Genomic DNA, 13,948 nt, shown 5'->3' with positions numbered 1-13,948 from the left:
GGACTTTGCTTCTGTTGATCAGTTCTGTGCCTAACAGTTTCATCTGGTCTTGTGTTCCTGCCAATGGCTGGAGAGATGGCCCAGCAGGATGAAGATTGTGCACTGCTTCAGGTAACTGTTTTGCTAGATTGTCACTGCCTCTGAACCTTGTTCCAGGATTCTCCTGTTCCTGCATCCTAGTTCTTCAGTGTCTTTTTGTTCCTGTTAGTCTGTCCCCCTCCCCACGTAGTACCTCTGGACTGTCTCACTGATACTGACCTCAGCTTGCTCCTTGACCTGCCTGCCTTCTGACCTCGGCCTGCCTGTGAGCTTTTCTGACCTCTGGAACCTGACCCCTGCTTTGTTGACCATTCCTCGGATTGTCTCCCGGATTCTGATCTCTGCCTGCTTGATCACGTCTTCAGATTCTGGCTCTGTTCCTTGCTTTGTCGTCACCTACGCTGTTCTGGTCCTCCCTGCTCCATCTGACCTTCAGTCTCAAACCTGACCGCGCTCCTCTCCTGTCTGTGGGCATGCCGGACTTCCATCTCTCCAGGAGACTCTGCGAGGCCCACCTAAGTCCTAGTGGCCCGGGTCCCTACGGGCTCCTCCCGGGGGGACCTCAGGCTTCCAGTGGTGAAGCTCATCCTAGCCTCTGTCTCCTCCAGTGCTCCATCCCCTAGGGGAAGGTGCTTCCTGGTCCCTACCAGGGAACCGTTCTCCACTGCTCCAGGACAAGGGTCCACCCCCGAGTGTAACAGCAGGTCAGTGCCATTAACTTTGAGTGCTTTATAGAACTAAAAGTTTGAATTTTGTGAGAAAATTAGTTGGGAGGCAAGTCAGGGTTTTCATAGTCTTGGAGTCTTTATAGATCAGATGTTGTTATTTGTTGATAATAATAACATAAGAAATAATATATTCTATCATACTGCATCATCTATCATTTGAATCGATGAAAGGTACAACAAGAGGAGTTGATTTATACAATTCAGTCTCTAGCTAGAAATTCTTCAGTGATATCAAATTTGCAGTTAATTCCTCTAACTGTATATGTGACACCACCCTGAATTGAATGTGCCCATCTATAATGCTACTTATATAGAGAGTCCTATTCACCCTATTAAAGTTATCTCTCTCTCTCTCTCTTTTTCTCATGAATCTAGGGATGAGCAAGCAGGGTAAAGTTACTATGAGTTAGAAACTAAAGCAAGGTAGACATAATTACAAAAGTGTACATAAGAGATCACAAAGCCTGAAAGAGTGAATTAAAATCCTCCATTAGTAAATATGGATTAAGACTAGGGATGTGAATCGTTTTCTGATGATTTAAAATATCGTCCGATATTTTTTAAATCGTCAATAATCATTAAGAGTGCGATACAATAGAAATTCCCCAATTTATCATGAAAAAATTGTTAATTGGGTTAGTGTCCAGTAACGGGAGTTATTTGGGGGGAGGGCGGGAAAACCGGCACACCAAAACAACCCCTAATCCCACCCTGACCCTTTAAAACTAATCCCTTACCTTCCCCCACCCTCCCAAACCCCCCCAAACTTTTTACATGTACCTGGTGGTCCAGTGGAAGCCCCGGGATCGATCTCCCGCTCTCGGGCCGTCGGCTGCCACTAATAAAAATGGCACCAATGGCCTGATAAAAAAAAAAACCCACCCCGACCCTTTAAAACTGACCCCTTCGCTTCCCCCACCCTCTCGAACCCCCCCCCCCCCCAAATCTTTTTACAAATACCTGGTGATCTAGCGGAAGTACCGGGAGCCATCTCCCTGTCTCGGGCTGTCGGCTGCGCTAATAAAAATGGCGCCGATGGCCCTTTGCCCTTACCATGTGACAGGGTATCCGTGCCATTGGCCGGCTCCTGTCACATGGTAGGAGCACTGGATTGCCGGCCATTTTTATTAGCACAGCCGACGGCCGGGAGATCGCTCCCGGGACTTCCGCTAGATCACCAGGTATTTGTAAAAAGTTTTGGGGGGGTTCGAGAGGGTGGGGGAAGCTAAGGGGTCAGTTTTAAAGGGTCGGGTTGGGTTTTTTTGTTTATCGGCTCAGGCGCAGCTGATAAACAAAAACACAATCGGGCCTCAATAAAAAAAATTAACGATGTGAATCGGAATCAGAATCGGAACCGATTCCGGTTCCGATTCACATCTCTAATTAAGACTATGCAGCAGAGAAAGCTTGAAAAACATATTTTTACCTAGAAACACATGGATAGGGAAGAATAAAAAATAACACCTGTTTTGCACTTTGTAAAAGAGAGAAACTTGAATGTTTTCAAACTGCAGAAAGTGTGGGTGCTTCTGCAGCTCTAAAATGATCCAAGATTAAAATTTCTGACTTAAAAATATTAAGATCAAGTTTGTTGAATGAGAGCCATTCTTTAATGAAAGTCAAACAACTGGTGACTTTGACAAAAGCATCACAAAAATTAGTTGAGCGAGGTAGAGATACAAAAAACTGAATATCATCATCATAAAGATGATAAACTATATCCAGATTAGCCAAGATTTTACACAGAGGGCCCATAACCCATATAGATATTAAAAAGCAGAGCTGAAAGGACATAATGTTTAACTTGAAACAAAGCAGAGGAAGATTGGCCACTAATTACTCAATGGATCTTCTATCACTAAAAAAAAGAGGTTAACCCCTGAAGTATAGTGGTCAAAAGACCATAACTTCAATGACAAGATAATAAAATAGGATAATCCATAGTATTGAAGACAGGGGTAATATTGAGAGAAACCAGGATGAGCTTAGTTCCAGAATTAAAGCTAATAGTCAAAGTGACAATATGTTGTCTATTTTTTTTTTAATTTATAATTTATTATAATTTTCTTCATTTTACAGAAAAGAAATAAGACATATTGATTCCCATCAGCAAAATATTAACATAAATACCTAGGTAAACGACCACAATAGTTATGTGAATAACAATAACAAGCCCACATAAGGGGGAGCCTTCACTAATAATATTAACATAGGAAAATTTTCATAATTATTTATGATTTACTGGGTGCATGCCTACTTAAAATAACCAGTATATTTACCCCCAAATGGAGGGCGGCCCTGGCTTATCCACCCTTATCCAAAAGAAAAGATTCCAAATGAGAAGGATCCAGAAACACAAATTTATTTCTTTGAAAAGTAATTAAACATTTGCAAGGGAATTTAAGATAAAAGGTGGCTCCTAAGGATAACACCCTCTGTCTCAAGTCTAAAAACTGTTTCCTTCTCAATTGGGTATCCTTGGAAACATCAGGAAACACTTGTATTTTCTGACCACAATACATAATCTCTTTGTTTCTAAAGTAATTCTGGAGAACCAAATTTTTTTCACTCTCCAAACAGAACATTACTAATAATGTAGCCCTAGTTTGAATATCATCATTGGACGATTCTAGAAAATCAGTTAAGTTGGGACTGATTGGTATCAATCTATCAATCCCAGCCTCAGAACTCGTTACCTCTCTTTTTTTTACTGGTAAATAATACATCTTTGATATTGTCAAATCTTTAACTATTCCCAATATTTCTGTTACATATCTTTTAAATAGCTCTTGGGCTGACAAAATGTTGTCTATTTTAAAGACACTGTATTGACTGTAAGTCCTTTATTAGACTTGTTTCAAGGTCCTTCTGCTAGCCTTTAAGGTCATTTATGGTCTAGCCTCAGAACTCTTCTGCCAGATTATCCATCTATCTGTCCATTTATTCTATGCATTCTTCAAATGAATGGAATCTGAACATTCCCTCTGTGAAAACAGGTAGATTTACCCACACCTGTTGCCCCAGAGGTGGACCCTTGGGCCAAGGTGGGGTTGACGCTACCAATAGGAGGGAACCCAAGGGTCCCCACTATTGGCAGGCAGAGAGGACTGACGGTGGGAGGCCAGCAGGTGCTTCACCAATACCAGCCCTCGTTCCCCGCGGGTTAAGCCTTTGGGTGCCGGGGCCAGCTGGACTTAGGTGGCCTCTGTCAGTGGTCATCGATGGGTGGATCGGGGTCAGCCCAAAGGCAGCAACTAGTGTAGGTAACAGTCTGTACTGGATGAGGCGGAGTCCTGGAGAACCGGGCGCCAATAGGAACACAGTCTGATAGAGGGCGCCCGAGCAAGAGCAGGCCAAAGCCTGAATGAAACATGTCCAGGACAAAGGCTGAAGAGGCATCTTTAAGGAAGCTGGGTTCACGGCTGGCAGCAGGCTGGAAGTAGTGGCAAGCAAGGCTCAGGTCTGGATGAGGAGAGAGTCAAAGGATGGTCAGACGAAGCAGAAGTCCAGGGCTGGAGAGAAGCAATGGCGTGGTCAGGCGATGCAGAGGTCCGGGGCTGGAGAGAGGCAACGGAGTAGTCAGACAATGAGAGTAGGAGTGTGTATTTGTTTGCAACATATTGGCAATCCGCAATGTATAGGTCCATATTCGTTGTATTTGTGGGTTCGCGAAACGTATCGCAATCCCCCACAAATAAAACATATCATACATTTTATTCTTTGGCGTGCTCGCAGTGATTTCTAAGTGGCCATTTGAAATAGGAGAACGCCATTTGAGTGTATCCATAGCCAAAAACCAGCCATTTCCTGTGAGTCATCAGTGATCTCACAGCCCTGTCATAGAGTGGGTCAGACAGGTTGGCAAGGAGACCAGAATGCAAAGTATCAGCGGTAAGAATTTTGGCAATGCAGCCAATCACGCTCTCACTCAGTGGTCGGTGACCCTTTTGCTGATGACCCAGCACTATATATACTTAAGCAAGCAGCGTGCCATGCACTTTCTTTGCAGGAGTGGTCTGGGGAGGTGGTCTGTGGAAGGTGGCTGCACTCAGAGCTAGTCTGAGTTTTCAAATCTGTATTCAATTGCTAGCTAGGCTGGCTACTTCGATAGAAAAACATATTTGTTTCTGCATTGGCTGCATTTGGCTGCAGTTGCCAGCTACTAGCCCTGTCTTTTTTACTGCAAATATTCTTATTTATCTGAGACAGTTTCTCTCTGCCACTGAGAGAAGCTGGCAAGCTGCTAGCACTAGCAGAGGCATTTTGATGCTTATTTTACCACCTGGGGTTGGTTGCAAGCAGCATTTGGGTGTTGTGGGTGGGAGATATATTCAATTTCTAGCTAGTTTGACAGAATTGGCTATTGGAAAAGATATTTCATCGATTTTGGTTGCTGTGCCAAGCAAGGGTTTTTTGTTAACTGCAGTTTTTTTTTTTTAACTCACTGTCTCTCTGTGCTCTTTCAGTCTAAGAAGGCAGTGCACTGGGCATCAGTGATAGTGGGCACTGGGCAGTTTTGCAGACTCACATATATTGGGACAGCGGTGCTCTGTGAAGTCAGATCCCCAGTGGGCCTCTTTTGTAGTGACAAGCTGGGTATGTGCACATACATTACATTAGTGCACATCAAGGCTCTGTGCCTGTGGGCTGCCAGTTTACAGACTCATATATAATTGTATATTGGGACTGAGGCGGTCTGTGAAGCCAAATTCCAGTGGGCCTCTTTTGTAGTTACAAGCTCGGTTGTGTGCACACACATTACATTAGTGCATATTAAGGCACTGTGCCTGTGAGCAGCCAGTTTAGCAGACTCACGTATATTGGGAAAGCGGTGGTCTGCGAAGCCAATCCCATGTGGGCCTCTTTTGTAGTTACACTTTGTTGTGTGCACATACATTACATTAGTGCACATCAAGGCACTGTGCCTGTGGGCAGGCAGTTTAGCAGACTCACGTATATTGGGACAGCAGTTGTCTGTGAAGTCAAATCCCCAGTGGGCCTCGTTTGTAGTTACAAGCTTGGTGTGTGCACATACATTACATTAGTGCACATCAAGGCACTGTGCATGTGGACAGCCAGTTTAGCAGACTCATGTATATTTTGTAGAGACGTGAATCGTTTTTTTTTGTTCGTGTCATTCTTTGTTTTTCGGCCGCCGAAAAAAATGTCATTTTTTTGTGGTTCGGGTCTTTTTTTTCAGGAAAAAACATTTTTTGAGTTAGTGCGCGCTAACTCCCATTAGTGCGTGCTAACTCCCCATTAGTGCGCACTAACAAAAACTATTAGATTGTGTTACTTTTTGTTAGTTTTTGTTAGCGCACACTAACGAGAGTTAGCGCGCACTAATGGGGAGTTAACGCGCGCTAACTCCTGTTAGCGCGCACTAATCCAAAAAACAAATTTTCACGAAAAAACGGGAAAATCCCGATTGTTTTTTGGGCTACTTGAAACATGCTGAATTGACAATTTCATTGAAATTTTCCAATTCGGCAAAAATAAATACACATCTCTAATATTGGGACAGCGGTGGTCTGTGAAGCCAAATCCCCAGTGGGGATTTGGCTTCACAGTGCCTAGCCAAAGGCACTGTGCCTTTGGCTAGGCAGTTTTGCAGATTCACGTATATTGGGACAGCGGTGCTCACTGAAGCCAAATCCCCAGTGGGCCTCTTTTGGAAATAATTCTTTTAGTTGAAATCCATAGTAGGCAGTGACATTAAATTCATAATGTCAGGGAAAGCTAGACGTGGTTGGATGATGGGGACTTGGAGAGGAGACACCTCAAAAGGGAGTGCCAGTTCCCCATTAAAGTTAAAAAGGGACCTGTTGCAATCTAAAATCTTTGCAGGGGCAAACAGTTCCACCCTGAAAAAAATGAAATCTAAATATGATGCACCGCCACCACCTGTTTCTGACCCTGTAGTTTTGGAGGGTGAGGGAAGGGGAGGCTGAGTCATGTAAGACAAAAATGTCGACACCGCAAAAAGCAGCAGTGGGACAACAGTCCGCGACTTAGCGTTGACAATGTAAGTGTAGGCAAGGCTGTTTGCTTCTGATTCCGATGAAGAATCATCTTGTGTGGGATTCTCATCAGAAACAGAAGTAATAGCTGACGAAGTTTTAGGAGGATTCATTAGTCCAGTCTTAGCCTCCACTTCATGTGCAGGCAGCGGAGAGATGAAACTGATGATGATGAGGAGGAAGACCAGTCATCGCAGTGCACAGAGTGTGACTGATGCCCCTTCCCTTGCATTGTTTCTCAGGTGCACCCACTACTTCAGCTCCAGTGCCAGCATCCACCCCTAAAGCTATACAGAAGAAAGGATCACGAAAGACATCTGCGATCTGGAGCCACTTTAAAGTGACGGAGGTCACTTGACGGGTGACGGGTGACGGATGTATTACTGTGACCCTGTCACAGTAATACACCGAGCATTTTGCTCGGTGTATTACTGTGACAGGGCTATTAGCAGAGGCAAGCAAATGAGAGATCTATCTAATTTTGGCATGATGCATCATATGAAGAGGCAACACCCAACAACAGTACTGCCATCTGGGGATGGTGGCAGTACCAGTCAGGGGACCCCTCCCAAGCAGTGTAAAGTAGTTGAAAAGGAGCAGAGTCACCCCACGATCTCAGCCACTTCTAGCAGTCAGGTGATAGACCAGCAACCCCCTGACATGTGGCAGAAGCAACAACCCACCATGGAGGAAATGGGGTGGAGTGCGGTAACGCTATCCCGGGGTTGGAGGCAGGCAGCCTCAAAAGTTGTAACCAGGAACATTGGGGAAATGATTGCCCTTGATGACCAGCCCTTGCAGATAGTGGAGAATGTGGGTTTCAAGCATTTTCTGAAGGTCGTACTTCCAAATTACAAAGTCCCCTCCAGAACCACATTTAGAAGAAAGGTCATCCCCAGCCTGTACAAGCAGTGTTGCAGTCACATCCAAGTGCTGCTAGCTAAGGCAGAGGGGAGTGTTCATTTCACCTGCAATATCTGGACCAATATGAATACTGCACTCTCTTACCTCTCCCTGGCAGCACACTGGTGGGACCTTGCTGAGGCAGGGGCAGGCAGCAGCTCTATTAGTGAACAAGTATCAGGGTAGAGTTGGGCTTTACTGCACATCCACCTGACAGACCAGGCCCATACCACAGCCAATATTCTAGCATGCATCAGACAGATGCTGGAGGTCTGGCAACTACACCAGCGAGACAGGAATCCTCAGGCAGGGTTCTTTCTCACAGACAATGGTGCAAACATGGTTAAGGCAATAACCGAGGGGTGCTTTAAGAAAATCCGATGTTTTGCACACACTCTGCACCTGGTAGTGAAGTCCAAGCACCAAGAGAATGAATAACTGCAGGATTTAATACACAAGTGCAGGGACATAGCAGGGCACTTCTACAGAAGTGTGAAGATGAGGCAGGTTCTCCAACAAAAGCAGACTGATTTGGTGATGCCTCACAAGCGTCTCATTCAAAACATTGCCACCCGGTGGAATTCCACCTATATGATGCTGCAGAGGTTAGTGGAGCTGCAGACACCCCTTCATGACCTTTCTGGTTCAATGGACATAGGTGTGCAGAATCCCCTAGGGCATCATGATTGGTTAGTATTGAGTCAGGAGATCACTCCCAGACCCCTGCTGGACCACCAGGGGCTTTTGGCAAGTCATGGGGGACCCTCCTGACCCCCACAAGACTTGCCAAAAGTCCAGCGGGGGTCCGGGATTGACCTCTTGCACTCGGACTGTCAGCTGCCAGTATTCAAAATGGCGCTGATAGCCTTTGCCCTTACTATGTCACAGGGGCTACCGGTGCCATTGGTCAGCCTCTGTCACATGGTAGGAGCACAAGATGGCGCCGGCCATCCAGTGCTCCTAACATGTGACAGGGTCCGGCCAATGGCACGGATACCCTGTCACATAGTAAGGGCAAAGGGCCATCGGCGCCATTTCGAATACTGGCAGCCGACAGCCCAGGAGTGGGAGATCGCTCCAGGGACCCCACTGAACCACCAGGTACTTGTAAAAAGTTTTGGGGGGGGGTCAGGAGGGTGGGGAATCTAAGGTATTAGTTTTAAAGGGTCGGGGTGGGTTTAGGGGTTATTTGTATGTGCCGTTTTTCCCGCCCTCCTCCAAAATGATAAGAGAACCCCCACGATCAAAATTGTGGGGTTTTCCTATTGTTTTGGGGGAGCCCCCGATTTCTGACGATTTTGAAAATATCGTCAGATATTTTCAATCGTCCGAAGCCCGATTCACATCCCTATTGGTTATTCCTCTCTCTATGCATCCCAGAATCCTTCTGGCTTTAGCTTTGCATCTTCAGATGATGAGACACTTTCACACTGAGGTACCTCTCCCAGTCCATGAACATTTGTCTTTCACCTCTCATCACATAAAGCTCTTTTGGATTGCTGCACCCTAGCTGAATTATTCTGCACTTCTTGGCACTGAATCCCAGCTGCAAATCTTTTACAACTATTCAAGTTTCCTTAAATCACTTTTCATTCTCTCTACTCCTTCAAATGTGTCCACTCTGTTGCAGATCTTAGTATCATCCGCAAAAAGACAAACTTTACCTTACGTCCCTTCTGCCAGGTCACTCACAAATATATTGAACAGAATTGGTCCCAAAACTGATCCCTCTAGCACTCCACTTAACACTGTTATTTCTTCTGAATAGTCCGATTTACCATTACACACTGTCTCCTGTCAGTCAACCAGTTTGCAATCCATACTACTATCTTGGCATCCACTCCCAAGTTTCTCATTTTGTTCATGACTCTCTTATGTGTGACCGTATCAAAAGCTTTACTAAAATCCAAGTAAATCACATCAAGTGCGCTTCCCTGATCCAATTCTCTAGTCACCCAATCAAAAAAATCAATCAGATTTGTCTGACAGGACCTTCCCCCAGTGAACCAATTCTGCCTCGGGTCAAGCAACCCACTGGATTGTATATAGTTCATTATCCTTTCTTCAGCAAATTCTCCATTCATTTTCCCACTGAGGTGAGGCAAACCGGCTTGTAGTTTCCAGCTTCCTCTCTGCTCCCACTCTTGTGAAGCAAGACCACCACCTTTCTTCCCCAATCATGCGGCTCCACTCCGATTTCCAGGGACCTATTGAACCAGTCCTTCAGCGGACTGGCTAGCACTTTATCTGAGCTCCCTCAGTATCCTGGGATGTACCTTATCTGGCCCCATGGTCTTGTTCACTTTTAGTTTTCCTATTTCTTCCCATATATTCTCTTCTGTAAATGGAGTTTTGTCTACTCCACCCCCATTCAATGTCTTTTCAACTAGTGATGGTCATTCTCCAGGGTCTTCTTTAGTGAACACTGAACTGAAGTATTTGTTTAATATTTCGGCCATTTATTTTTCTCTCTCCACACATTGATCTTTGTCACCTTTCAATTTCACTATACCACTTCTGACCTTTCTCCTTTCTCTGATACATTTGAAAAATGTTTTGTTACCTCGCTTAACCTCTTTGGCAATCTTTTTTTCCACCTAATGTTTTGCTTTCTTGATTACTTTCTTTGTCTCCCTCAGTTTCACCAGATATTCTTCCCAGTGTTCCTCTTTTTGGGAAAAGCAAAAGAACCCTCTTCTTTTTGCTTTTATTTTATCAGCTGCCTCCTTTGAGAACAAGATCAGATTCTTGTTTCTCTTACTTTGTTTACTTTTCTAACATATAGATTTGATTCCTTTGTAATTGCTCCTTTTAGTTTGGCTCACTTTTGTCCCACCTCTCTCAATTTCCATCAGTCTTCTAATTCTTCCTCCAGGTACTTCCCCATTTCAACAAAGTCTGTATTTTTGAAATTCAAAACCCCCTGGTCTTCATGTGACTTCTCTGTATCCTATTTGCGATACCAAACCATACCATTTGATGATCACTGGTACTGAGGTGGGCAGCCACCCAGACATTAGAGACATTATCCCCATTAGTGAGCACTAGGTCGAGTATAACTACCTCCCTAGTGGGTTCCATTACCATTTGTTTGAACAGAGCCCCTTGCAGGTCATCTACTGTCTCTCTGCTTCTGGTGGGTTCCACAGAAGTATTCCCTAGTCTATGTCTGGCAGATTAAAATTTCCAACAATCAACACTTCTCCCTTCTTTTCCACCTTTTGAATGTCTTTGACCAGATCGCTATCTAGTTATTGTGTTTGAGTTAGAGGCCTGAAAACCACTCCAATAAAAATGGATGCATCATCATCGTTTTTTAGGATGGCCCATTATGCTTCTTCTCTACCCCACATTCCTTGCAGTTCAGTTGCTTGGATGTTGTTTTTGACATAAAGACCTACTCCTCCCCCTTTTCTGTTCTGTCCGTCCTTCCTTAACAAGTTATAGCCTGGCATGGCTGTATCCCATTCAAAAGAATCTGTGAACCATGTCTCTGTACCCACAACATTGTCCAAGTCTGTCTCCACCATTAGGGCCTGCAGGTCTGGGATTTTATTCCCCAAACTACGAGCATTTGTAGTTATAGATTTCCAATTTTTTCCCCTTGATTTGTTGCAATTCCTAGACACTTGTTCTCCTTTTTTTCAGCTGATTGATTTTGTTATTTTCTCCTCCCACATGCTGTTTTGCTTAGGGGTGACATATCACTTTCATTGGCCATCTCCTGCCACTCTTTCTTTACTTTATATGATCTGGGCCATCTCCTGCCCCATTCTATAGTTTAAATGTCTGGTAAAATATGATCTGAATTTCTCACTCAGCATCTTCCTTCCTGTTACAGACAAATGTAAGCTATCCTTACCATATAGTCTTACTGTTTCATATACAACCCCAGCCTCCAATGTATTCAAAACCACTTTCTATACACCAGTTTCTGAGCCAGGGATTGAAATTATCTATATGGCATAGCTTCTCATTTCCCTTTCCATGAACAGGTAATACTACTCAAAAGGCAATAGTCTTTTCAGTGTGTACTTCATGGATACAATTTCTCTTGAGGACATTGATCCCCAGATGGATGATAACACTGATATCAAAGTTCCTACTTTCTTCTTCAATTACTTGGACTATCTGGTTTGCATTTCTACTTGCTGAGGATCCTGGAAGGCATTTAACTGTTGTGTCACCATCAAAATGTGCTCCCAGATTGGGTCCTCTGATGATTGAGTCTCCAGCAGCTTTCTTTTATGACATTTGATTCTGTTGAAAGGCTTCTGGGTGCATTGGGTGACTTCACTTTTAGAAATCACTTCAAAATCTATTGCTGAGTTTTCTTCATTCTCCAATGCAGAAAAAGCATTTTTTATAGGTAACAGTGGGGAGAGTGAGTGTCTCTTCATCACAGGCCTTATTCTGCCAAGAGCCCACTGATAACTAATTGAATCTTCGATTTCTGACATCTCTGTGGGAATGGGGGTTAATGCACAGAATGCTGTAAAGTTGGGAAAGGTGGGTGTCTGTTTGTCACATGTCTTGTTCTATCAGAGTCCATTTTTTTCCTGAGTTTCTGAAACTTCTGTGGGAGATTGACAAGAGGTACTGGATGGTTCAAGGTAAATTTAAACCTGGATAATTCCTCCATTAGATAAACCAGCTCAATTTTAATTGCAGACAGCTGAAGGCCCTCTTGAAATATAGAGGTGGCAAATGGTTTATTCCAGCCATGACACCCTACAGGTGTCTGGAATGTGCCGGTGACCAAAAATGACAGGTTTGTAGTGACCTTGAGGTGTACTGGCAAGATGTGGGCCCTTTGAGTGGTAAATTACATGTCCTGTTCTAACTGCTGGCATAGGTAAAGTATGGTTTCCTTGCTGAACCAAAACCTGCACAGGGAGATACAAAAACTGTGCTTTGTCCTGTAGACTCTCTGAAAGAGGTACCTCCCCCTCCTCCTTTGGCCTCTCTCCCTCCTCAGCTGTGGTGCCATAAGTATCTATAAAGCAATTGGGGTCATTTTGAAAAGGTAATCTCCACTACTGACTCCCACCCCAGTAGATTCCAGTAAAACTTTCACCTACCACTCCCTGCATTGCCCTGTATATCCCAGTTACCCCCAGTAACTCTCTTCCAATAATCCCCAGGATAAACCAGTATGTCCTAGTTACCTCCCAGTATGTCCCAGTCTATCCCAGGTACACTCACTCCCCAAATGACCCTTTGTGTCCTGGTGACCCTCCCCCTTCCCCCCACACACACACACATGATGCAGGTCTCCCCCAGTTTTGCTTTAGTAAATCCCAGTCTGTCCCTAGTACACTCCCTTCCACCCTCTAGCTTGCTTCTATGTCCACTCACCCAAAGAAGCCAACACACCAAATGCCAAATCAAAAGGAAAATTTGTACTTGACTGTATAAATTAGAAGTCTTAAATGAATACGCATAAAATGGATGACTTTCTTGGGTGCATTACCTTTATTTTATTTATTCAGCAGCATTTATAAATCACTTTCCAAACCAACTGCGAAATTCTAGTTTAATATGTGTATTAAAACTGATAATATGCATTACCTGCTGATTTTGATGCAGTTTAATAGATAGATCCCTACATCCAAAATACAGATATGAAGGGGTTGGGCTCATTAAGGGGTAGATTTTCAAAAACGGCGCGTTGGCGTACTTTTGTTGGCGCTCCAGGCGCCAACAAAAGTACGCGGGATTTTAGCGGATACGTGCGTAGCCGCACGTATCCGCTAAAATCCTGGATCGGCGCGCGCAAGGCTACCAATTTCGTGTAGCCGGCGCGTGCCGAGCCGCGCAGCCTACCTCCATTCCCTCCGAGGCCCCTCCGAAATCGGAGCGGCCTCGGAGGGAATTCGCTATCGCCCTCCCCTCACCTTCCCCTCCCTTCCTCTACCTAACCCACCCCCCCGGCCCTGTCTAAAACCCCCCCTACCTTTGTTGGGGGATTTACGCCTCCCAGAGGGAGAAGTAAATCCCCGCGCGCCAGCAGGCCGCTGGCGCGCCTAGACGCAACCCGGGGCGATTCCGGAGGGCGCGGCCATGCCCCCGGACCTCCCCTGGCCGAAACCACGCCCCCGGGCCCGCCCCCAAACGCCGCATCCCGCCCCGAAAACGCCGCACCAATCGGCTCCGCCCCAACACGCCCCCGACACGCCCCCCTCAAAAACCCCGGGACTTACGCGAGTCCCGGGGCTCTGCGCGCGCCGGTAGGCCTATTGAACATAGGCGCACCGG

The sequence above is a fragment of the Rhinatrema bivittatum genome, chromosome 1 (assembly GCF_901001135.1).
Source record: "Rhinatrema bivittatum chromosome 1, aRhiBiv1.1, whole genome shotgun sequence".
NCBI lineage: Eukaryota > Metazoa > Chordata > Amphibia > Gymnophiona > Rhinatrematidae > Rhinatrema > Rhinatrema bivittatum.
The sequence above is the reverse complement of the archived record's forward strand: the minus strand, read 5'-3'. Positions refer to the sequence as shown.